Raw genomic sequence first — 23,700 nt, 5'->3', positions numbered from 1 at the left:
GCAGAAATCTGTCAGTTCTGCTCTCTTCTACATTTTGTTTAACCACATGTTCTTTCTGTCCCATCTATAAATAAATTTACTAGTGTGGGTAAATTTTTATTAAAGAAAAAGAAAGGAAAGGAAAGAACTTCACTGCTTGAATCAGAAAGGCAAAGTATTTCATTTTTGAATGAAATTTGCCAGATACAATCTTTTTAAAGCACTTTGAAATATATTTTTGGCAAAATATACTGTACTTTTCTTATCACCAAAAGCCAAAATGTATTTTTAACACAGAAGCAATGTAGAAAACAACTTAGCCATCAGTATATATATATTTATTGCTGCTATTTGAACAGTGCTGAAGTTTTTGTAAGACCTGAAAAGTTAAAGTACAATTTTTGAATCTTAATTAAAAATTGTTTTACGATAACATATAGCTTGTCTGACCTGTGTTTGTCTGTAGGGAAGTTAGCAGATCAACCACAAAACCATATTATTATATGTTAGTCAAAGTACAATTATTTATACTTGATTGTGTGACACTTCATTCTTCTAATCTGAGGACAAACAATTAAACCCAGATTTACTCCAGGGGTCAAATTAACTGTCTCATTTTGAGGCAATCAGTGAGTGATTTAGGACATGATCGTATATGTTATTAATTTCCTGATCACTCTTTTTTTATGTGTATGCACAGAAGTCACATATAGTAGGTGATGGACAAGGAAGAGAATTGTCTGGGGATGGGGATGGCAGAAGGTAATAGATACACAGACAAAGACACCAATTAGAATGCAAACAATATATTTCTTTCCTATGTATTTATATATTAAGAAACATAATCTTTATCATATTGGGATATATTCTAATATATTCTAATAAAAGCCATACCTTTCAGAAATAAAGGATTTTGAGACGTAGTCATTTCCAAAACAAGTGACAAGTGACTGCACCTTCTTCATAAACCAGACAACCCCCCTTCCTTTTACATTTAATGAGTAAAAGAAAAATAATATCTAATTTCTTAATGTATATCTCCCTCATATGCCCCAGAGATCTTGTCTTATTATTTTTCTAAAATCTTTCTAAGCAATGCCCTGAAACGGAGAGGCTTAGTCTTTAGGATTAACAGATTCCTACAAGAGAAATTTAATATTATTGTAAAGAAAAGACTCTGGTGTAAAAAAAAAAAGAGAGAGAGACTGTGACCTGTTAATTTCCCTAATTATTCCTCCCCCTCCCACAAGGAAATACAGCACATCCAAAAGTCTTCTTCAGACTTCTGACTGATGAGGGAAGAATAGTTTCTTGAAAACTTTTGATGTCTCTGTAATGTGTCCTATATACAAAGGACCACAGGAAACATTGGTTGTAAGAAACATCCATGTGTAAAGAGAAAATTCTCTGGGAAATAATATTGCCCAAGAACATCTGCAGCATCTCACTGATGCTACTCAAGACAAGATGATGAAAGAGTCTTACCCTATTTCTGACTTTTCAAGTCAATGTAATCAGATCCTGATGGCAATGCAGAAAATACAAAAATATAGTAGTAGTGGTAGATGAATTTTTTCTTGGGTATGGGAGTTAGCTTAATTTAAGTTCATTATATTTTTATCCCAGATCTTTGTATTTTAATGAATGGCATAAAATAAAATATAGATTGTGTTCACTGCTGCAAACCTAGGTTGATAAGAAATGTGGCACATCCTTTTAATGGTATAATCTTTCATATACAGCATAGCCCATAAGAAAGATTTATCAACCACTTGTTTATAGTGCTTTCCTTCTTCCTCTTGTTCTTTCTCAACGCTTTGTTAGTACAAGCAGACGGGAGATTTAAGTTTAGTTAATGTGTGTTGGTTTTGTAGATGGAGGTTGTGAGGGTAGAAGAATGATTTCCTTTTGCTCTTGGCAATATTGTTTCAGTGCTATTCTTCCATGAGAACAGCTGCTAAAGTGACTGTATTGTTTGTTCCTAGTTATTGAGGTTTGGATGTGGAAATCATTTCCTAGTAGGCAATGCATATGTAACTGTCTACTTCCTCAACTACTCCTTAGGTATTTTGGCCATAGATCACACAGCACAGGTAGATTACAAACAATGGGTGTGGAGCCATTTCTGCATTTTTCATATCCTGCTGTAACTGCATAGAACATAACCATCTCTCTCTCTCTCTCTCTCTCTCTCTCTCTCTCTCTCTCCCTCCCCCCTCCCTCCCCCTCCCCCCTCTCTCTCTCTGAAGGAAATGAAGAAGGGTTACCTTATAAATCCTGAAATTCTCCTATGCAGTTCACATATTTTTCCCTGTAAAATATAATTTATGCACTGCTAGTAGCCATTCCAGTTTGAAGTTGTTTTCCCAATGTGTACCTTAGATTGTTTTTTCTAAGCCAATTTACAAATTTAAAACTTGTATTGACTGGAATGTGCACATGATCTCATTTAAACATGATAGGAGACATTATTTTTCTCTATTGTGCTCCAACATTACCATTTGATTAGTTCTTACCCATACCTTAGCTGAAATTGATTTAAACCAGATTTGGCAAAACTGCTGTGTTATTTCTAGTAGACAATAAATGTAATGTAACATATCTGTCTTCATCTCCGTGGTGAGTTTCTTCATATATCAAAGTCTATAATATCTTTTGGGGATTCTCTATCTGAGATAGTATTTATGAAACAAAACACCATTGTTGGGATTACTCCAGAACAACAACAGCAAAAAAAAATAGGAATCTTTCATAATTCCTGAAAAGGAATGCAATCTGTTGGCCTTGGGTATTATTGGTGAGCATAAATGTGGTGTTGGAGAAAGAAATAATATGAGTGGCTAATTAATATTTATGCTGTTAATAGAAAGTGTTCAATTTATGACTACTTTTCTTGGTGCAATAGTATTAAGTTTTAATCTCTTTCTCCCACTTCCATGTATAGAGAATTTTGGTCTTATTTTCAGGTTGACATACATTAGAGATTTTGCTACTTTATCTTTCTTTCTCTCTGTCACGACTCATCCTAAATGTATGCATTATATCCTAATGCTTTGTGGTTTTCTTAGATATGACAATGGATTACAGTGATTTGTACAGAAGTGATGTTAAATTTTATTTGTGGTTCTCAGGAGCAGTAGGTTTTTTATGAGTTTAAACACATAGAAGATTTAAATACTCGTGTAGCAATACTATGCTTTCTACACATAGTGCTTGCTACTTTTTCAACTTTTGATGTCTGTTTTAAGTTGAACAAGTTTTTTGAAATCCCATGTCTGATGACTCTAGATCTTTTTCTTTTTCTGCTAAATTGAATTCACATAGGCCTTTATTCTCATTTGCCTTTTCCTTTTATAGATAATTTACATAATAAAATGTTTATATAATTCTAAAAGGCCAAGGGTAGGATCTCAGTTTCTGATCCCAAATGATTTAATTGAGCACTTGTCTATCAAGGATTCTAAATTATCCATTGCTTGTAGAAAGGGTTATCCTCTCTTTGTTGGCTTATTCAAGCCTTTTAACTAACAAGAGAAAGTGACAGTAACAAATTGCTTGAAAGAGATTTATTTTCTGTTTAGTTGAGTAATGACTTCTTTGTACAGAACTGGGATAAATTCTGACAATTAAGCTCACTTACCTCTATGCTAATCCCTTTATCTATTAAAACAATTAGGTCTTTGCATATGATCTTTCCCCTCTGTAATGAAGCCTTGGCACCAACAGCACAGAATGATTATTAATATTAAAATGAGCTCTAAAATTATTAACAAAATAAGCTCTAAAATCTCATAAATGAAGTATAGTAAGGTTGATCTGGAGGGGGAAAAATACAATTAAATTATAATGGAGAAAATGATCCAAAGGGTATGCCCACTTTTAAATTCCTCAGAACTTTTATAAGGTCATATGTTACACAGTCATGTTGAGAAGATGGTTAAGAATTTCACCAGACTAGCCAGATGTTAAGACCACGATGTCACAGTTAAGTCAGTGTTAAGATCAATTAATAGAATGAATATATTATTGAAAATAATTAGTGTCAAACTTCACCAAGCATTAAGGAAAAAAGAAATAAAAATCATTAACACACAGTGTACTCTCCTTGTTTCCATGTGCAACTGAACTTTTAAATATTTTTAATATCAAGATCAAAAACTGCCTTTTTTCTTCCAGTTTCCAGTTCTTCTGTGATAGAGCCTTCTGTTCTAAGTACAAAAGGTGATTGAGAATTTTTGTGTTGCCGTTTTTGAGATGGTATCCTATCTGTGGTTGTTTTCTTATCAATCATTCTTTTAGAAGGATTCATAATATAATGCAGCAATTTTCAGAGTGGAAAGCTACTTCCTGACAGTTTCAAAAAGGTTTACAGCAAAGGAATGACTATACTTTGGGTTGGCTCTTTGAAGGCAGTATAAAAAGAGAAAAATTCCTCTCTTTAAATTAAGGCTTATACTCATGGAGATTGAGTGATCTAAATTAAGACAGTTATAATTAAGAACAAACTGTTTTCTTAATACATAGAATCATACCGACAAAACCTAGATTCACAAAAGATTCAGCTTAGATCTTAAATACACATATATTTAGATACATTCAGCACGAATGCAGCCATGGTATATTTTGATGTACTAGATTGGATAGCTTTTGGAATTTTATTGCTATTCAAGAAATGTTTATCAACCATTTCAACTCTCACTTTCTCTCCTTTCCTCTCTCCCAATTGGTCAATCAATGGTATGCATGCACCTTAGATAATCAATGCTTTGTAATTTCCTTGACAAATAATTTTGGAAGACAGCCACTTTTTTGCGCAAACATAAACAATGAATGCCTTTTAATTTCAGCTTATTTATCCATATTCGTGAGTAACAAATCATGGTCCTTTCTATCATGCTGTTAGATACAATTCTGCCACACAAGAAAATTGTATATATGTACATTTAACACTCCTTTCAATTATCTGAAGAAGTTCTTCTGCCGGGAAAAATAAATAAACATGGACATGTTTCTCCACTTCTTGAAGAATGAACTGCAAAAACAGCACAATGCCTGGTGTGTGTGTGTGTGTGTGTGTGTGTGTGTGTGTTTAAAAAACCCAAACATTTATTTTGGAATAAAAGAGCTTTCTCCAACTTGATATCTTCCAGTTATATTGGGAATATAACTCCCAGATTTTCTACTTGGCATGAACATTAATAATTGTAGAAAATTAAATCCCAACATAGGTCAGCATAAAGCTTTGATGGGACATAACACAATTTTCCAGTTGTACAAATAATTATCCACAATTAGGCAGGTATCTGAGAACAGAGCCAGAAAGAAAATTATGCTGACTTAAAGGTGATTTCATAAAAAGATTGCAGTCATTGTATACCGTATGTTTAAAACAAGCACAGTTCACATTCATACTTGAATAAATAATGCTAGCACTGTCCAAAGGCTTCATTGTTTCTTTTTCTGCAATAGACTAATATCATTTTGGAAAAAGGAACTAAGTGTAATGATTCCCTAAAGTAATTGTCCTCTAGGAAGACCAAGTACTTCTGCTGCTTTTGGTCTGATGCATTACTAATTTCCATTCATAGCTAGTAATTAAAATAAATCAAAATATTACAGAAGTGGATATGAAACAATTATGGATTTTGCACTTTTAGGTGAACATGTTTCTTACTGATTTTTGTTATATGAATGATAAAGTTAATAATGTGATTAAGATCATGTATATGGGAAATAATTGAGACTGTTCAAGTAGCTTTGCTCAGATACACATTTGTTCAATGGCATTCTATAGTAGTGATGAGAGAAGTGCTTTATAAATGGTTTTGAAGTTTCTTTTATGTTCTTTTGTGTTTTTTTAAAAAAATCCTTTGTTGAAATTGGTGCTTTAATTAAGAAGTTAATAGAGTCTTGTTTGAAGTTGATCATTCATAGCCAACACCACTACAACATTTATAATTGGATCCTTAATACTGTGCTAATGCACACAGGAGAAGAAAGTTTATGAGATGGATAAATGGATTTTGTTCCCTTAATATGTTGCCCTCAATGACAACTGTGTTTTAATTATAAGTAGGCACTTTCTCTGCTTTGTGCTGCCCTTATGTGTCCTGACTGCTTGATTTATTTTACAGTTGGCAGAATTATATCCATTACTAACACACAACATGTGACAGATAATACAACTCAATAGGACTCCCCAGTGCCTTAATGTTTCCTCGCTAACTGTAGCATGTTGATGCTAGATTTGCAATTAATCATTGTACTGATTTACAGGGAAGCTAAACTGAACAAAACATACATTCCCCAAAAGGAAATTAATGTACTTTTCATAAACATAGATGTGATTCTGTTTTTGATATTGGATTTTGAATATGACTCTTAGGGGGACTATTATCCAAGCTTGATATAATAATATATCATTTTATTATTGAAACAAAGGGGAAAATGAAGAAAGGGGAAGAAATCAATTGTCTCAATGTTGCTTTTTGAGAAACTGCCATGTATACCATGGACCCTTTCAATATAAAACCATACTGTTGGAATTACGTTTTCTAACTTTTAACTTATAGAATGTATACCTTATAAAAATTAAATTAAACATACATATAGCCAACAAGGGTTAAAATACTCATGTAGGGCAGTGTGAATTAACTCTAGGTGTCATTTTCCTGTTATCATAGAAACAGCAGCCAGACTGGGTATGCTCCGTCCATTAACCAATCGGACTGAGTTTACACTTATGATGTCATCGGGCTCTTGTGGCTCCTCCCCAGTTTTCAGACTCAGTCCAACCTGGACTGGCTGTGGGAATTGATCTCTCCTCCAAATTATTTAATTATATCTTTAATTGGTGATTTTTTTCCCCCAAAAAAATTTGTTCCTTTAAATTGGTTCCTTAAATAATCCTTTATTCTACAAATTGGAGGGAAATTTGAAACTAATCTCTGTCTGCCTCTCCTCAGCCGTCTGACTGTCTGCAGCCATGAGTTTGCTCAGGAAGCCTGCCTTGCAATCATATCGGTCAGCTCACGAGCTATGGCTCCACGGCTGTTTCCCCGTGGCGCTCCTTGATTCTGGGCACTTGAAGGGACGCGCAACCAGCTGTTTTGTGTGCAGCGGTTTCAGGCGAGTCCGGTGGCCATTCTGCAGATTGTCTGGTCACACTTAGTATCTGTGGCCATTTTGTGGGTCAGAAAAGCCCACGAAGATAGCGGTGGCCATTTTGAGGCTTGGAAAAGCCTCGGAGAAAAAAAGTCAGCCATTTTGGATGCTTTAAAAAAGGTGCAAACTCTACAGCAGCCGTTTGGAGTGCCCATTTTTCACTCATTTCTGCCCTCCCCAGCCCCCAGGAGGTCTCTGATAGCCTCCAAAAAGCTATGCAGGGCCATTTTGGTGAAGGGATGGGGTTTCAGGAAGCAAAAAAAATGCTGTATTCAGAGTATAAGATGAACCCAGATTTTCAGCCTCTTTTATGAGGGAAAAATGTGCATCTTATACTCCGAAAAATATGTTAAGTCTAAGTGCTATTGCTATTGTTATTTCACAAGAAAGAAGCAATGGACCAAACTATTCTGTTGTTAGGGTCTTTTATTTTTATTTGTTTTTGTCACAAATAGAAACTGTTTATTATCATGTTCCATATTAAGCAGTTCAGATATAAAATAGGAAAATGTTAAGCATGTTTAGCATATGGATGGGAAACTTTCAGAGAATATCAGGGACTGCAAGCAAGTAAGAAAATATCCAGAAAAACAGAATGGCAAATGATTTCCATATTATTTCCAAAAAAACTACGTGATATTCTTACGAAAAAATTAATAGTGAAGCAACACTTTAGTTTTTACATTAATCATGATGAATATGCCTTACACACAATAGGAGCCGACCCATGACTTTATGTATATTATTTATAGAAAAGTTAAGGAATAATAATTTTCTGCACTGGAGAGGGGAATATGGGAATTATGAGTCATTCTGGTTGGTAACTGTCCAGTCCCTTATTTTGAGAAACTGTATATATAATAATAGGCTAAATCAGAGTTTCATTGTTTGCTCTTGTTTTGTTTGCTTTTTAAAATAAGAATCAACCAACTTTGGTTGAATCTGGCATAGCCCTGGAATGGGATCATTGTGGCTTTCACAGACTTGGCTTTCATTGCACCATCATTCCATCTATTCTATTTATGAGACAATATGACAACATCCTCCCTGGCTCCCACCACCACAACTTTTTTGTCTTTCTCTTTTCCATAAAAAAACAAACTTCCCCCTGTTATGTGCATTTTCCTAATCCTGTTTTTTAATTCACTTTTTTTCTGTTTATTATATTAATTTTATCTTATAATACTGAATATATCATGTATATTTTAATGTAGGCAATTCTTCTCATTATTTTCCACAGTCTGCACATATTAATTTTTAGTTTATACAAAGAAGAATTGAAAATTTTTGAAAATTTGCTATGCACTTTAAGACTTTTGTGAATCATTCTTGATTCAAGTCAACTTTGATATTTGAGACACGAAGACATGATTTAATTCAAAATCTGAGGATAAACTAGTTTGATTTGAACTATGGTACTTCACATGTAAATTGAAACTAGAAAAAGAGAGATTAGCCTTATAATATAGAAGCATTAAAATGCTGTTAGCTGCCTTGTTTGTTTGTTTGTTTGTTTATTAGTTAGTTAGTTAATTAATTGGCAGAGTAGACTTAAACAGAAGAATTTTAAATGTAGAGACTTGTAAATGATATAAATGCTATTCAATTTAAAGGTTTCCATCATAATAATATTTTGAAATATTCTCATTGCCCTTTTATGAAGCAGAGATAGTAGGGATTAGGGTATAAAATGGCAGACAAGGAATTTTAAGTGAGGATTTGTACTGAACCAGACTATTGGTTCAATTTGCTACAACATTTTGATGGAATGATATGATCCAACCTCAATGAAGAGCCCTGTCAAAAGTTTGCATAACTCCAGTGATGTAAATTTCAGGTTCTTTATATATTCAGGGAGAACCAGTTTGGTGTATTAGTTAAAGATTATGGACAGAAACTGGGAAAAATTGAATTCCATTGCTGCCTTAGGCAGAGGAAGCAGCTGTGTAACTTTGAGCCAATTCCTGTGCTCTAGGACACCTGAAATCATTTTTTTTTTCATATACATGTTCTCATTTGAGGAATTTCAGATCCATCACTGAAAATGGTCTAAATTCCCTTATGAAAACTAACATAATTAATCTAGAAGAATTCTATTCTTTACACTTGGTTTTATATAGAAAGAAATAGCATCAAATAACCAAAAGCAACCAAAGAATCAATCATATATTTGACATGCTCTTATGTCATGGTTAATCCACTTAATCAGGGGTGGGCTGCTGAGATTTGCAGGGATTCGGGAGAACCTCTAGCTAAGATTCTGTGCAGTTCAGAGAACCTCCAAATACCACTCCTGGCTGGCCCCACCCACCCCACCCCTCTCAGGAGTCCCCTTGCTGCCTGTTTTGGATGCAGATAAGTGCAGGGCATGCATAGAGGCTCAGGGAGGGCAAAAAATGGGCCTACGAGAAGTTCGAGAAAAGCCTCTGGAGCACAGGGAGGGGAAAAAAAGAACCCCGCCATGGTGCAGGAGGCCGACTAGGTCACACCCAACTTGGTTACACCCACCCAGCAATGAGGCAGAGAATCAATTGCTGACATTTTTGAAGCCCAATCCTGCTTAAGATTCTAAACCATCATGAGCTAAACAATCTTCTTCTGACATAAGAATCTTTGGAATTGGTATATGCAAAGAAACTTTGAGCAAATAATTTTGTTTTTTAAAGACAATAAAACAGCCTCTGCTGTAATCATAGTCAGACAGTCAATCTGTCTCTCTGTCTGTTTCTTTGTCTTTTGTCTATCTGTCTCTGTCTGTCTGTCTGTCTGCCTGCCTGCCTGCCTGCCTGCCCCCCCCCTCTCTCTCTCTCTCATTTTTCATCAGTAAGCCTCAATGCAGCTTTAGCTGTTATTTTTAATTACATTATTTTTATTTTATTTTATTCTCCACCGAGAACTTCTTAGATATATGGGCATCTTTATAAATTGGATTAATAAAAATAAATAAATAATAACCCTGTTCACGGAAATAACTTGCTATGCGTGCTTTTTAAGTACATTTCTTTTAAGAAATCTCTGATTAGCTTACTTTAAACATTAAAACCCGATAAAAGAAAACTAGTTTGTCAGCAAAAAGCATTAGAAAAAAACATACTATTCAGCTAAAACTTGCAATTTTTCACAGTCAGTAAACAGCTGCAAGGGAGTTAAAACTGAGTTGCCGTTAAACTCATAAACTTGGTCAATGATAAACTAGAACAAGTTTGGCACGAACAAGAAAATGATGATTATTCAAGACAAAACATCACCCAAGACAAAGACTACAGCCTGGTATCTGTATATATATATGTAACAGCATTTAACCTTCACAATGTACCCAGCAATTACAAATTATAAAAAGTACCAGGAGAAAAATAGAATTGTGTATTGTATCTACAGCCGCTGAGTGAGCTGTAACTTGATTCGGGAGTTGTTAAATGTAGCACAGCTCTGTACATAGTTATTGTGCAGAACTCTTCTTTCTTGTTCTTCTAAATCCAAATGTTATTCTTATCTCTGGAGGGAAAACAGCTGCCTAATGAAAATATTACATGTATGTATGTATGTATGTATGTATGTGTGTGTGCGTGCGTGCATGCATGCATGTATGTATACCTACCTCTTAAAGAGGACTGTAAAGCATTATAAAGTGATATATAAGTCTAGGTGTTAGATATTAACATATATCGGGATAAGTCTTCCCTCTGGTCCGCTCCTACAGCGGGAAACAGGTATCCCTGTGATTGGTCGAGGGGCGTGCCCAATCCCTATAAAAGGGGAACCCTCCGACTACAGAACAAGCTGGATCACTACTACTACTAATAAAGAGCTGTTAAGTCACTTTGTGTCCGCAGTCTGTCTCTCGTTGCCCAGATCTAACATTGGCGACGAAGGTGGGATTGAGAGACAGATAGGACGAAGAACGCTACCTCCAGAATCTCCGGATTTGATCCAGCCCAGGAATTCGGCAGCAATTCCGACAGCCATCTCAGATCACCGCAGCGCGGCAAATTCAAACAGAGAAGATGGCGATGCATGCTCCCCCCGCTCCTTTCGACCCAGCAAACGACGAATGGGAAGCCTTCATGATTCGTTTCGAGTGTTTCCTCGAAGCGAACGAATACATGGGGATCACCGATGCGAGGAAGAAAAACATCTTCCTCGGCTACTGCGGAAAAGAAGTCTTCAATACGGCCAGAGACCTCACCGCGCCTACTCCAATACAGGCAGTATCGTGGACAACGTTGCAACAGACGCTGCAAACTCATTACGCGCCAAAACCTTCCCGCCATGTCTGCCGCAAAGAATTCAACATGAGGACTCAGAAGGCGGGAGAATCCATTAATCAATATGTTGCAGCCCTACGAAAAGCAGCAGCTCACTGCGAATACAGGGATCTGGAAGAACACATCTTAGAGCAACTCATCTGTGGGTTAAGAGACATTTCGCTGCAAAAGAAGCTGTTGGCAAACCCGAATTTAACCCTACCGACAGCGTTAAACGAAGCAAGAGCGTCAGAATCAGCGGAGAAATCATCAGTAACCATACAACGAGGGGCCAACATAAACCAGCCAGCACCAAGACCAACCAGAGTGCACTACGAGGACACAAGCCCCGACTACGAGAATCCCGAGTTCGAGGACAGTCACCTAATGCAGAGCAGTCACTTGAGGCCTGGAGGGAGACCCGGATCCCATTTGCCGCCCTGCGCAAGCTGCGGGGGAAATCACCCCAGGTCTACTTGCAGGTTCAGGAACGTTGTTTGTTCGCACTGCAACAAACTTGGGCACATCGCACGAGTGTGCCGGAGCGGAGTCCCTGCCTCACGGCAGCCACCCATGTACCGCCAACAGAAGCCCAACCCAGGGGCTTGGCGAAATCAAAAAGGGCGCCCAGAGAGAAATCCACAAGTGTTTACCCAGAGAGAAAATTTCCAAAGAGCTGAACGAGCGTATTCCCAGAGAGATTACTCACAAGGAAGCGAGCGAGCGTATCCCCAGAGAGAATACACACAAAGAGCTGAAAGAGCGTTCTATCAAGACGCTCAACGAGAGTATTTTCAGGATGTTGACGATGAGATAGAGTTGACCCAGAGAGAGGAGTTGCGAACGTATCTCACCACAATACATCAGGTCCGCCCTAAGCGGCCAAAAAGGCTGAGAGTCACAGTCCTCTTGGAGGGCTCACCCTGCGAACTAGAAGTTGACACAGGATCGACCCTGACGATCATTTCATGGGCATCCATGAAACAGGCTATCCCTAGCCTCAGAAAGAGCCAGCTACACGCTCCAGACGTCCTGCTACGAGACTACCAGGGGAACCAAATCCCCATCGTGGGCCAAGGCACATTCCACATCCGTTTCAAGGACATCGAAGCCCAGCTGCCCGTGACCATCGCCAGCGCGCCATTGCAGAACCTTCTGGGGCTTGATTGGTTTGAAGCCCTGGGGTTAGAAGTCACCGGAATCAACGCCGTAAGAAACAGCAGCGCTGAACAGATTTTTAAGGAGTTCGAGGACGTGTTCAGCCCCGGTCTTGGTAAGTATGTGGGCAAACCAATATCATTCAATTTAGACCCCAAAGTGGCGCCAATCCGACTTAAACCGAGACGAGTGCCTTTTGCACTCCGCCCAAAAATAGATAAAGAAATAGATAAGTTAGTGGAGCAAGGAATCCTTGAGCCGGTAGATCACGCGCGCTGGGAAACGCCCATCGTGACCCCAGTCAAACCAGACGGATCAGTCCGCATCTGCGCGGACTATAAATGCACAATTAATGTCGCGCTACAACAGAGCGCATATCCTGTGCCTGTAGTACAGCACTTATTGCACTCGTTGGGGCCAGGAAAGGTATTTGCAAAGTTAGACATGGCACAAGCTTACCAGCAACTGCCAGTGGATAGCGCCACAGCGGAGGCCCAAACTATAGTGACGCATAGAGGAGCATTCAAATGCAACCGGCTACAATTTGGCGTAAGCATTGCCCCAGGATTGTTCCAGAGCGTCATGGAACGACTTTTGCAAGGGATACCAGGAGTCGTCCCCTATTTTGACGACATCTTGGTGTCCGCTGCAAATGAGGAGCAATTAAACAAAAGAGTCAGATCTGTTTTGGCCAGAATCAGAGAAAAGGGCCTCCGCCTTAAAAAAGGAAAATGCCAAATTAACGTGCCTAGCGTAGAATTCCTGGGTTATAGAATCGATGGTCAGGGAATACACCCCACTTCAAAGAAAATTAAGGCGATCCAGGACGCCCCCACACCACGAAATCAGACCGAGTTTCAGGCCTTCCTCGGATTACTTAACTTCTACAGCGTTTTTCTGAGGCAGAAGGCGACCGTTGCTGAGCCACTACACCGTCTACTCCAGAGGAACGCACCATGGAAATGGGGACGATCCGAAGCTGCCGCTTTCGCCGGGGTAAAGCGCCTGCTCACCACCGACTCACTGCTTGTTCAATACAGCCAGACCCTACCGCTGGTATTGACCTGCGACGCATCACCTTTCGGAGTTGGAGCAGTCCTCAGCCACAGGATGCCCGACGGAAAAGAAGCACCCATTGCGTTCTACTCCAGAACTCTTTCATCGGCCGAGAGGAATTACAGCCAAATGGACAGGGAAGTGCTGGCTGCCGTAGCGGGAGTAAAGCGTTTCCTCGAATACCTCTACGGCCGCGATTTTGAACTGATCACAGATCACAAACCGCTGTTGGGACTTTTGGCGGGAAACCGCCCCACTCCGGTCTCCCTTTCTCCTCGCATGACCAGGTGGACTGTTTTCCTGGCTGCATATTCATACAAATTGATACATCGACCGGGCTCCACTCTTGGACACGCAGACGCACTCAGCCGTTGCCCATTACCTGACATTCTGCCAGACCCCACTCCAGAAGTACCGGTATTGCTCATTGACTGTTTGGATTCGGGACCGGTTTCTTCCTACGATGTTGCAAGGTTCTCCTCTAAAGACAATTTAATAAAACAAGTTCAAACTTGGGTTTGGAGGGGGTGGCCAAAGGAAAATGTGGGCCCGGAATTCAAAATGTTTTGGTCGAAACGGGACGAGCTCTCAGTACTACAAGGATGTTTGTTGTGGGGGGGGATCGAGTTGTTATTCCGTATGCTTTACGTAAAAATGTATTAGATGCTTTACATATGGGTCATCCGGGGATTGTTAGAATGAAGGCGTTAGCAAGAAGTTACGTGTGGTGGCCAAACATGGACAAAGAAATAGAGGAGTGGGTGGCCACTTGTGACCCATGCCAGGAATCGAGACCAGCACCCCCGGAAGCGCCCGCCACAGAATGGGAGAAACCCAAAGCACCCTGGTCGCGAATACACATCGACTTCGCAGGGCCATTCCAAGGTCAGACTTTCCTTATAGTCGTGGATGCATACTCAAAATGGCTAGATGTAGTCCTAATGACTTCAACCACGGCAGAGGCAGTCATAAAGGTTCTACGGCGACTCTTCGCCACCCATGGCCTGCCAGATCTCCTCGTATCCGATAACGGGCCCCAATTCACGGCCATGCACTTTGAAACATTTTTAGCAGGGTTGGGAATCCGGCATGCCCTCATCGCGCCGTTCCATCTAGCATCAAACGGACAGGCGGAGAGAATGGTGCGATTCGCAAAAGAGGCCCTCGCCAGGATGGGTCCAGGTGATTGGCAAACACGCATTGACCATTACCTCCTCATTCAACACATTACCCCGAGTGCAACGACGGGTAGGAGCCCCGCTGAACTACTCATGGGCCGTCGCCTACGATCTCACCTAGACCGGCTCCACCCGAATTACTCTGCCACGGCTCCCCCAGACTCTACAAGTAAGATCCGGTCATTCAGAGTAGGGGATTCAGTATACGCTCACAACTACACAGGGGGGACATTGTGGATGCCGGCAAAGGTCATTGGCATCACGGGTCCACGATCGTATTTGCTAGAGCTAGAAGATGGGCGGAATTGGAAAAGGCACATCGATCAACTTCGGGGTCGCCTAGCACACTCCAACCTTCGAAATGAAGACGAAAGTTTCCTGTCTACAGAAAGTCAGCCACAAGAAAACCCCATCATAGGAAACAACGACGCCGGCGAGCCAAACGTGGAACAAGACTACACGCACGTAGCAGAGCAGCCCCCAGACAACGCAGCCGAACAAACTCCTGAACGCCCGAGCAACGAAGGCGCAAGACCTCCAGAACGGGAAATAGAAAAAGCACCCGATCCTGCAACTACTTCGAACCAACCCACACCCAGTCCTGCAACCACTTCAAACCAACCCGAACTACGACGTTCCTCCCGAGCAAGACAAACACCCACCTACCTAAAAGATTATGTTACCTACCGAAACGTCCCATCTAGGAGGGGAGGGGTGTTAGATATTAACATATATCGGGATAAGTCTTCCCTCTGGTCCGCTCCTACAGCGGGAAACAGGTATCCCTGTGATTGGTCGAGGGGCGTGCCCAATCCCTATAAAAGGGGAACCCTCCGACTACAGAACAAGCTGGATCACTACTACTACTAATAAAGAGCTGTTAAGTCACTTTGTGTCCGCAGTCTGTCTCTCGTTGCCCAGATCTAACACTAAGTGCCATTGCTATTAGAATTCTGATACCAAGTCTTGAGATGGCAGTTCTATTTGTCTGTCTGTCTGTCTGTCTGTCTGTCTGTGTTTGTGTGTGTCTGTGTGTGTGTGTGTGTGTGTGTGTGTGTGTTCCAGCATAACTCTGGAACACCTCGACCAATTTCAACCAAACTTGGTGCACAGATGGCTTGCTCTCTGAAACAAATACTGTGGGGGTAAGGCACTCCTAACATCCATCGGGATGTGTGTGAGTGTGCCTCTGTGTGTTCCAGCATAACTCTGGAATGCCTGGGTTGCTGAAATGATTTGGTACACAGGTGACTTACTCTCTGGAAACAAATACTGTTGGAGTAAGGCACCCCTAACACCCTTCAGTGTGTGTGTCTGTGTCTCTGTGTGTGTCTGTGCATATCTGTTTGTTCCAGCATTAACTCTGGGACGCCTGGGATGCTGAAATGAAAAGGAATGAATTATATTTATAGTGTCAAATCAAAGTAGTTTTGACAGTGATAATGTGCATTTTGCATTCAAGTTCGTGTGTGTGTGTGTGTGTGTGTGTGTGTGTTTGTGTGTCTGTTCCAGCATTACTTTGACTTGACACTATAGATATAATTCATTCCTTTTCCTGTCTAATACAGGATTAGCATGATTAAATACCTGAACAATGCCGGGTTATCAACTAGTATAATAATAAATGCAGGGAATGGTGTTAAGTACATTCTTACCATTAGACCCCCCAAAAGAAAAAGAAAAATCAACAGACAATCTTAACCATGAACATGTTTCAAAATATTTCATAGTAGAAGATGAAACTAGATGCAAAGCTCTTAGTATTTTTCATTCAACAATCCATTGTTATAAATGTATGGCATGTTAAAGTGTAGGTGACAGTAGCATCAGAAATTTAGTCTGCTTTTTGAAGATCTTTCACACTTTCCTTCCTTTCTTGCTTGTATTCTAAACCAATTTCCCCAACTGAAACTGAACTGAATTTGACCTTTGTAGTTTTCTGAGCCCTTAAAGTGGGTTAATGTTATTTTTTAAAATTATTTTCTTCAACTGGAAATTATATTCAAGAGGAAAGTGAATTATGTTTCTTTACATTACATACAATTGGCATCATACTATGGGTCTTAATTTTATTGCTGAAAAGTGAAGTTTGACTAGACTAAATAATAGAAGGTAGTTCTGAACTTTATGTTAAACACCGAAATCTTCTCATGTTATTAAAATAACAAAAGTTTTGTTTCTTCTTCTCTTTTGGTCAAGAACTTTGCTGAGTGGTACAATGTGCAGATTTTGTGAAATAGCAGACATTTTCAAAGAAAGATACGATACTAATTCATGGGTTTAACATACCTTTGGGCATAGTGGACTTACTAGGCTTCGTTAATATAGAAATTTTATCCATGAAACAGTCATCTCTGATTGTCTCTTTTGCCTATATGGGTGTTTTCTCACTTCACAGTGAGAATAATGAAACTGATGGCAAGTTTTTCTGTTTTGTTTTGTTCTATTCTGTTTATTTATTTATTTTTTTTTGCAAATTTCAAGCCTGGGAAAAAAGCATCACCTTCTTTGGAAAAAGCTTCAGGCAAAAGCAGTTGCATAGTGGGGGTTACGCATTGATTGTTTTGTTTTGTTTTTAAAGCATTATATTGTTTAGCATTTACAGTTTGCATATGAAGCTTCCTGCCTTTGTCTGTGCAGCATACCATTAATTATAAAACCTGGTTTCTCCATGCCATATGGCAGAAGGTAACATTCTAATACTGTGCTTCCCTGAAAAAAAGACCTATCCCAAAAGTAAGCCCTAAGTTGATTTTTACATGTGTGCCCAATGTAAGCCTTAACCACAAAATAAGTCCTAATTAAGACGCCACCCACTCCGAGGTGCATGGGGTCAGGTGCATTGGTAAAAATTAAGCTAGGGTGGGGATGGAGCTTTCTACTACTTATCTTTGGGTAGTTGCAGCCAGGCCTCACATACCCCAATCCCTGCCTTGCTGGGACACTTCTTCAGCAGCCAGCAAGTCTGGCAAAGCTTTCCTGAAGGCCAAAGCTCTGTTATCCTGCAGAGGCCTACAGGAAAGCCTTGCCAGACTTGCTGGTTGCAGAAGAAATTCCTGAAGGCCTCTGACAGGGATAATGAGGCCAGGGGCACAACACACAAGTGAGGTGAGTCAGTGGAGGACATCCCCCTCCACAAATAAGACCTGGTGCCTTTTTTGGTGGCAAGACCGGGTCTTATTTGGGGGTAAACATGACATACATTTTCCTTCATCCTCTTCCTTGAACATTTTCCAACTACTCTTCAGAATGAGTAAGTACAGATAAAATAGTGGCACTGTGATTAAAGTTGCTATAAGTGTATGTGAAGGGAATGTTAAGGACCTGTAATAACTGCGATGACAATAATAAAAATCTACTCATACATATCAGTGTGGTTCATATGATTAGTAGACCACATAGCATTGCATACTCCTGTTTTTTAATGCATTATTTATATATGGGCACATTTTTCACCCTATACCTAACCACTAGAATTCTGGGACATATACAAGGCAAAAATAGAAGAACATATTACAAACAACATAAGCCAAAGTCCTATTGGAGTAAAGACATTTTAAGGACTTTCTTGCATACAAAGAGAGGATAAAATGTAGGAACGATTTCCAAGAAATCCTGACATTTTGTTCCCTTCCAAGAGTTTCATGAAAAGGCAGGAATCATAAAGACATGGCTCTTCTCCTAGGCTTCAGGCTAAGGTGGTTGGAGAATTCTGCTAACCACTTCCACCATATTGTTTAATGTTTTCTATTTTGATTGTACATACATTTTTTTTATTTTTATGCTGAATTAACCAGAGTCATTTTGGACTTGGACAATATCTATGTAATCATTACTATAAACATCTTTGTCTAAATAACCATCCTGCACAACAGTGTGCTATTGTCATCAGTATATTGATGATATCAGACACAAGGAACCAGAACCACTCATGAAGAATCTGAAGCAGAAGCTTTATTGCTAGTCTATATACTGTATATAAAAGCAAAATGCCACTCACACAACATCATGAAATCTCCAGGAAAGCCTACAAACTTGAAATTTGGCATGTATGTTCCTCTTGGATTCTAGGTACTCACTTAAGAAAGGATTTTTCAAAATGACCACCAGTTCATTAGTAGTTCTTAGATTATTATTAACATCTCTGATGATAATGAGTTAGATGTTCTACTTCCCCTCCCAACCTGAAAATAACTCTGTTCCAACTGCCACTTGGGCATGGCCAGCACATGGCTCATCTGGCCTGTGAGCTGGGAGTTTGGAGATGAGCCTGAGGGAGAGAAGAGGATAAAATAAGAGAGGCCTCTGTGGGGCAATCCTGAGGGAGAGAAGGGGATAGGAGAGGATCAATGGGGCCAGCCTGATGGAGAGAAGGGAGATAACAGAGGAGAGATCTCTTTGGGGCAAGCCTGAGGGAGAGAAGGGGACAGGGGAGGACAGACTTCTGTGGGGCAAGCCTGAGAAGAGAAGGGGAGAGGAGAGGCCAATTGTAACTACTCATTAATTTTGAAGGTATAAGTGTCAATTTATCAAGCCAATCACATAGTTTCGTAGAGGAGCACGGGTATTCAGCTATGTTACAAGAATCTTGGCAGACTAATTGCATTCCTTTGGGAATAGTCAAATAAGGTTTCAGGATTCTGCGGGACACCAGAGCTCACTCCTGTCTTAACACTTTTATCCTGTCTAGTTGGAAATTCCAGAAGAACCCAAATCCACATTTTCCCCAGCAGCTTCATATAAATATTGAATAATATAGGGCATGTGACCAAGTCTTGAGATATCCTACAGTAGAGCAGATGCTGCAGAGCTCAGTTGCAACCAGCAGCATGTATGATTTTTCTTTGAGCAGTAATTTTCTATGTAAGATATTTTTTTAAAAAAAAATATGTCTGAAATAATGTTTTGTCTATCAGAAAATACAGCATAGAATCCATTTACATTTGTAAATGTTATGAATCTATTTTATGTTATGAATATATGGACAGCATTTATTAATTTATTTTTAAAAAATCAGTATTATATTAATGTTAACTGATTGCAAACCTACTGTTTGACTTTCATTGATAAATGTTTCAATGTTAATCTAACATTTTATTTATCTGCATCCCATCAACTAAAATTAGAAAGCATGTACTTTTTCATATTACAATCTCTTTTCCAATGTCATGAAACTACTGTATGAATAATAATTGTTTTTTCTATTTTAATCTAAGGTTGCTTTTGGATTTTTTTTTATTTTAGTGGTGGTTTTGAACTTATTTTAATGTTCTAATAAAGTGGAGGCTGGTGTTGACTATTCCATTAAATTTTTCTAAACATTCTGTTTCATCCCTAATGCCCAGACTCCTGTTATGAAAAAGTGTAATGAATGGAGTTTTTTTTTCAGAAAGTCTTTTCTTGGAATCTAACAAAGTTTGAGAACATAAAAGGCTATCAGCTACAGGGGGAAAGATGGCACAAAGCTCATTTTTAAGTGGGTGCCCATGGGTTTTTGAAAACAATGAAGATGGCAAATTTAATTGCATATTTGAAGCCACTATCTTAACTTAGTAAATATTTTCTTTCATCCATGCAGAAAGGCAGTAGGTTTGCTTCATTTTTCTACTTTAGTCTCAAGGGTTTCATTGGTGATGTGCTGTCCTGGAATAGTTCAAATACCATTTGTAAGAATTTTTACACACTGATTTTTAAAGTTTGGGTGGAGATTTTGAACGTATTCCTTGACAATCCAACTGCTAGTCTTATTGTTTTCTGCTACATTTGTTTTTCTAACACTGTACTCTTTGTACTTCATCCATTGGGAACAGTTCCCAATTAAAAAAAAAAAAAAACCATAGAAGAAAAGACCCCTTACGATGGCTTCCTTTGGGAATCATTAGAAGAATGGCAAGTCAAAGAAGTTGCAGAGTTTTAGAATCATTATTATACAACAAAAACCATAATAACTGCACATATACCTTGACCACCTTTTAATCAAATAAGTGCAAGAAAACCACACTGTACCCAGGAGAATTTATCTGGAATTATTTTCACCTTGGAGCACATTTTAAGAGAAATTGTTTTCATTATGTTAAATACAAACTAATAGAAATATCAATATTTTTTCTGCACAGCATTAGTCTGAATTGTTAGCCAGTAACTCCTTGTGCCAAAACTTCTATTCTGTGGGATCATTAATGGCCAATAGTAAATGTTTGGATTTTACCATGGAGGCCTTGGAAAGAAAAACAATGGGTGCATTTTGCATTTTAAAAAAATAAGATATTTGAGGTCTGCTTAGTTGAGTTTTAGAAATATTCTAGTTCCAAAATTCATTTATATCACTGTAATGTTAAATCTCTTAAGAATGGAAATATTTAAGTAGAAAGTAGGGCAATATATCATTTCCATTCTTGTAGCTTCATTTCTAGCTAATGTTACACAACCACCACCACAAATTCCCAAAAAATAACCTCCAAATGCACATATTGCTTCTATAGGTATCATACAGCTACAAAAGTAATGCTTTTGAATGTATGCAAAAGTTTTTTCCAACAAAACTTGATGCATAAGATCGCACTGTACTCATGTCAGAAGCACCAATGTGCTTCCAGTTGAAAGAATTAGCTGGTGGCATCATCGTTGTCCAGGAGACACCAGCTGGGGGCTCCTGGTTGGAGCTGAAGGAAAGGAAGGCAGCTCATCCTGCCCCATGGCAATACTCAAGTCTCAAGGTAGTGCAACTATTCTGTAGAGTGGCAAGTTGAGGAACAAGCTGAGGAACATTGCCTAAAACAATAACACTAGTCAACTGGAAGTCCATCCCATATAACCTCTGCCAGCATAACCAGAAAGATTGGTTTCTTACATTATATTTGTCAGTCTAAAATGATATACATGAAGATTTTAGGTGAGAAAGATTCCCACCTAACAAAAACATATCTTTGTCTCCTTTGGTAGAGTTTTTCCCATATTTGAGACAAATGGATTTTGAGCTTTGGTCTACCTATGTTAGTAGCATCCAGAGGATCTCTAAAGGTTACTGCCAAAACAGAAATATCCCATGCAACAGAAAAAAATAAATATATGAAAAGTAGCTGTAGCTTCTATGAATCATTTATTATAGCTAATGTCATGTAATAGTTAAAAATCTGGCCCTGGGCTGAGGAAACCCAGGATGAACTCTTCATTAGACCTTCTAGTTCCTAGATAATTCTGGGCCAGAAATTCTCTTTATCCTAATCTACCTCCAATAATTATCCTGGAAATAAGAACAGAGCTAATCCTATTCGTACCATCTTTAATTTATAAAGAAAAGGCGCTTATTAATAAAACAAATAGAACTATATGTTTGTCTAAACATATATACTCATGGTTATCATAGCCAGGTTTGTCCCATAACATGCAAACATCCTTAGCCAGATGAAGATTATGTAACCATCTTCTAGCGTTTTGAGAAAAATTTGAAAACCACTATTTTACATCTAACCAGTGCAAAACACCCCATTTGCCCTCATACTTCATGAAGAAAGCAATATATTGGAAAGTTATTCAGCAGATGGCAATCTAGGGTTTAGGTATGACACATTTATATGATTATTTTTGATATTGATGTACCTATAATATAGGTAGCCCTGATAAACTGCATACAACAGCTGCATGTGCAGCCCCCAGTATTTAAAGTACCTGCCCATCTTGATTGTTAACAACATAACACTTTAATTGTCTGAAAGTTGTTATTGTTCGTAGCTTTGCTGTTTAGCCACTGGTTTAGTTCTCTGAAAACAGCTGCATAAATACGTTGAGATACCATAACAGAAGCTAAGAGTATTAGCCAGCTAAGAGGCAAAGCTATCAATGACAACATAAGTACTCTAGTTTAGTCCACAGATGTTTAAATATGCAGCTTCTTTTTAATGTAGCCATCTTGGGAAGTAGTGCACTTTTGTTAGAGACAAAAAATCAGTTCATTGGAGAGCCACCAGAATAGACTGGGAAATATATGAAAATATTATCTTCAGAATCTTATAATTATTTCATAGCAGACAGCATTATTCCAGTGCTACTTTGCTCTGCACACCAATTATCTTTAATATAGAGTATATTAAATTGCATTCAGTAAATTCTTGAAGATAAGCCCAGATTCAATTATTGCCTCCACTAACGTGCTGTATTTGCCTTAGATTATGCTGATTTTTCAAAAGAAAAGTGGCAGCCAGCTGTTTGTGTCAAAACAAAACAGTAGAAACACTTCTTTGTGTCCTGAGGTGAATGTGTTCTGTTGGAATTCAGGCAAGAAACAGAAAAACAATGTTATCTTTGAGTTAGCATGATTACGTTATTCCTCTGTGCCTACATATTTTACAAAAGCTACAATTACTGTATAGTTGGCCAAGGTCAAAAGGAAATAGAGATCTGATAGGATTGGGTTATGATTTTTCACGGTGTGCGATAGAAGTGCCTTCAGTAGTCTACCAAATAATTACAAGTTTGAATAAAAGTATAAGTGGATGTTGAATATATTCCTTAGTATGCAGTCTATTAACTGAAAGCAAAAGCTTGCATAATTAAAAAGAATGGAAATTCTTTTGCAGAATTGTAATGCAGTCCCACTGAAATCATGACTTCTAAGTTGCACCTCAATTCCGTACATTTAATAGCTTTTGTTAAAATTCCTTAAGCTCCTTTACAGTTGCAGGATGGCAGTAAAGGTTGACTTTCTTTTCTTTTTTACACATCTTTCCATTATTCCACATCCTGGCTGCCAAATCTTCCAGACTGCTCATTTGCCACACTTGCCAAAGCCCTTGAGAAAATGTCTTTCATAATTTTCTTTGTTTTTACATGTTTAAAATATGGTTCTACTGCCTGTTATGCAACAATATATCTCCTTGGGAGCTAAGGAAGGGGAGAGAAGTCAGAGATATTACAAGTCCCTG

The sequence above is a fragment of the Natrix helvetica genome, assembly GCF_964273705.1.
Source record: "Natrix helvetica genome assembly, chromosome: 7".
Taxonomy (NCBI): Eukaryota; Metazoa; Chordata; class Lepidosauria; order Squamata; family Natricidae; genus Natrix; species Natrix helvetica.
This window is presented reverse-complemented; position numbering follows the sequence as displayed.